This window comes from Gavialis gangeticus, unplaced genomic scaffold (assembly GCF_001723915.1).
Source record: "Gavialis gangeticus isolate Ggan-Ray unplaced genomic scaffold, GavGan_comp1, whole genome shotgun sequence".
Lineage (NCBI taxonomy): Eukaryota > Metazoa > Chordata > Crocodylia > Gavialidae > Gavialis > Gavialis gangeticus.
In genome coordinates, this window is record NW_017728997.1 from 14,131,781 (window position 1) to 14,135,710 (window position 3,930).

The following is a 3,930-nucleotide window of genomic DNA, read 5'->3' on the forward strand; positions in this document are numbered from 1 at the left end:
CCCCCCCCCCCTTGTTTTCAAAATATTTTATGGCCTTTGGTACAGGCAGGTTTCAACCTTCAGAGACATGTAAACATAGATGGCATATTGTTGAGAGCATGCATTCATTACTTAAATCACTGAATCCTTCTGAGCAACCCAAGCCAAAGGCAGTAAATTTTAGCTGGTTGTGCTATTGTAACCCTTACAGGATTTATCAGTGCCTGAGATAAATTCCTTGTAATGCAATCTGAATGCTGACAGCGATCTGTCATAAAGAAATGCTTTCAGACCGTTTCTGACAGAGATTTCCATACAGAAAACATTGCACACAACCAAGCCGTTGTTTTAAGGGTGAAACACAGCCCCTGATCCTGCTTCTTTCTAACACCTGGCTCATTATACTTTTGGGTGTTTAATTCCAGTAAGAACTAGTTTTCCTCTGCTAAGCTCTACCTGCAACCTTTGTCCATATTTAGAGCTCCTTATCAGTACTTTATTGACGGGATCGCACTCTTTTGGCATCGCTAATTTATATGCAAGAAAACTAATGGCTCGAGCAGACAGTATGAATAAAAGAAGAGCAAGCAAATCAAAAAAGTAAAGCCACTTACTGTCATTCAAATTCTTGAGGGGAACCAGAGTTCACTACATTAAACTCCTCCAAAACATTGCAAATGGCACAGGCATCTATGCCAGCAAAAGGTGGGCAGTGAGCAGTAATGGCACCTAACTAAGATGCAGAAGGAAGCGGCATTGCAGACTCTTCCAGACTGGAGACTGGCTACAAACGATTGTGGGAGACCAGCAAATGTGTTGAAATAAATGGCGGGGGGAAGCTGGGTTTCTTTTGTGAGAGGAGCAGCTGAGGCCTGCTTTGTTTCCCCCCCCCTAAGTGGAGCAAAGTACATCTTGCAGGTGATTGATGAGATGCAAAGAGCAAGTCACTTGGGCAGCAGGCACAAATGTGAGCATTCGCGCGTCTGTTCAGTCGCATAAGACAGATTTGTGGTTTGGGGTGAGTACGGTGCTGGAATAGTACAGCCAAGGGCAAGGACGATGGCCCTCGCACTTCACCAGCTGCTTTATTCCTTGCATTTCCTTCCCACCACGTTGTACAAGCATGCACTGCTTTTACGGGTTGTGCACAGTGGCCCTGGCTCTAGGCAGATAACAAGAGCATGAGGCTGCCAGGTTGGTTATTTTAATATTCCCTGGTGGGTTTGCCCCTTCTTTTCTGCCTCTTCAGCTGTAGGAAGAGAGGTGAGGTGGCAAGCCCTGGGAAAGGTGAGATACAGGAGGTGGGAAGTAAAGAAAATGGGTGCTAGGGAAAAACAGAAGAGAGGGAACAGCAGGTAGGGCAAAGGTGGGAGGGGGCCAAAAAAGCACAGGGCACAGAGAGAGGGGAAGAGATGCTAACCGGTTCGATGCTTGACATGGTGGACCTTTGTACAGGGGCCCGAGGCCACTAGAAAGCTACCTAATGAGACACTCGATACTTGCTTCCAGCTGTGGAAATCCCCAAGTCATCAAACCTTAAAACCGGGCACATTGTTGCATATTAAAATCATCCATTTCATGTCACTTCAGAAGCTTCTGAATTTTATTAGTAATAATTTTTCTCTCTGAGCCCCATGCTGTTGAACTCGTAATACTAGGGGCATTTCAGCAGGAGGGATAATGAAGTAGTGCCGATAATCATTGTGAAAGCTCTTTAAAATGTCTCTCTTGCACCCTCTCCCACCTCCCACTTTTTGCAAGATCTGCAGGGGACAGGACGGGGAGGTGGGAGAGGAAAGCTTTATGGGCTTTCATTTGCAATTATGCGCAGAGCAGACAGTACTGTTCAGCTCCAGGCACTTCTGCTTTCCGAAAGCTGCTCAATGTTCATCCCAGCATAGATGTGAGATTTGCATCGCTGATGTTTTTTGCATTACAGTAGCCCCTACAAGGTGCGCTCTACGCAGAGGGTAGGTGTACCCAGCGCACAGCAGGGCTCGTGCGGGGATCCCCGAGCTGACTCTGAATGAGCTGGGGCATGTACCATGATCAGGGTGGGTGCAACGTTCGCCCAAGCTTACCAGCCTTGCTTCTGCTCCGGGTTAATTCAGGCATAAGGGTAATGCACTCAGTCTGCTTCTGGCCCCTGAGTTAACTGGTTCAGAGCTGGTTTAGCATGGCTCTCTCAGCCTACAGGGAGAAAGAGGCTTGCTTTCTAAGACCCTTCCAGTCCAAAGCTCCTCCAAGGGCTGGGTTGAGCCCCTAAATCACTTAGTCCTGGGAACCTAAGTTGCAGCAGCCTCTCTGGGCTGCCCTATAACCTGTGATGCTGCCTGCCACCTTCGGAGCTCTGCCTGCTGCAGGTGGGCCCCAGCCCCACGGCCCAGCCCTTCCCCTGGGTACGCCCATCCCCGAACATTTGAGCAGCAAGACGGCTTTACAGCTTGTCTTCTGCAGCGCGCCAGAGGAGATGCCTTCCCAGCCAGGCACAGGACTTTCAGAGCCCAATTGCTTGGGGGAACAGGCATCTCCGAACCCATCGCCTTGCTCACGTGGCTGCCCTTCCTCTCATAAAAGCCACCAGAAAGAGTTGGGCCTCTTGGCCTAGGACCGATCTGCTCTCTCTGCTGTAAACGGGAGTCACGCGCCTTTCCACCGTGCTGTTGTAAGACAGCGAGGGGAAAAATCAGCATCAGTTTTTATGGCAAGGAACAATACTTAAGGGCAGAGCAGGGCATTGATCGTATTGGACGCGGGGCTCTGAATGGCTGCTGGAGGCATGCAGCTTCCCGATATCATCTTGGTGTATTTCTTGTTCCTGGAGCCCTGCAGTCTCACAGCCCCAGAGCAAACGTATTGGAGGGCACGGGCCTCCCTCCCAGCTGCGATCTTGATGAGTTGAACTCGATGTGAAAGGTACTCGGTGAAAGTACCGCTCGCTTGTCTAGCGTGCCCCTGGGGCTGATCATCTCTCGCTATTTGGGAAAGGCTGTAAAGCCTGCCTCGGGTTGTGTTCAATAATATATTAGGTACAAAGGAGCTATGCACGTCAGTACTGAGTTCTCTCCGAGTCCTCTTGCGTCTGCAAAGAGAAAGCAATGGCTCTGTAGCCGTTCGGTCCAGTGGTGGACAGGTCTGTGCACCTGGACATGAAAAGGAGGAGATGGAGGCAGCTGGTATGACACAGCTCTGCTAGGAAGGTCCTGCAGACCAGCTTGGTTTCCTCTGCTAACAGCCTAACCCAGCGCAGGCTGTTAGTGCTGGGTTAAAACAATTTGTGCTCATCAGCATCTTTCCTGTGAACCCAGTAGATGCTGGAGGTGGCAGTGACCTGAGCAGTATATTGGCAGCTTTGCCTTGACCGCTTCTCATTCAGCAGCCGCTTTCATTACAGGAGCCTTTGCTCCCCACTTCCTCCTTCCCCACTGAGCTGTTCCATTTTTCTGGCACTAGGACCCTTGGCAAGGTGTCTTGGAAAAGCTTTTGTTTACCTCCCCCTGTTCTTTCTTCCTCCCCAAACTCCTTCGTTGACGTGATATGAAAATTACCGCAATGGCCCTGCTATATTCCCAAATGCAGTGAATGCCTTGGACATTAGTTGGAGCAGGGACAAGTAGCAGCACACCAAAGAAAGCGATCCTGAATGACCGGCAACCCAACGCTGCTCCAACTAATGTCCAAGGCGTTCGCTGCATTTAGGAATATAGCAGGGCCATTGCGACAATATAGCGGGGCCATTCGGCATGGGCTAAAGCCTAGAGGCTTTAGGATATGTAATAATATTAGAGAAAGTTTCCTCTTAGTCCTCATGCATCCAGTCCCGTATTTCCTGGAGCATTTCAGCCACGGTCCCAACTGCGTAGAGAAGAGCCCTCTGCCTTTTTCCAACACATTGCTTCATGCAAAAGTGAACTTGAAAGGCCTCCTGGGAGGAATCCAATGAGATTAGAT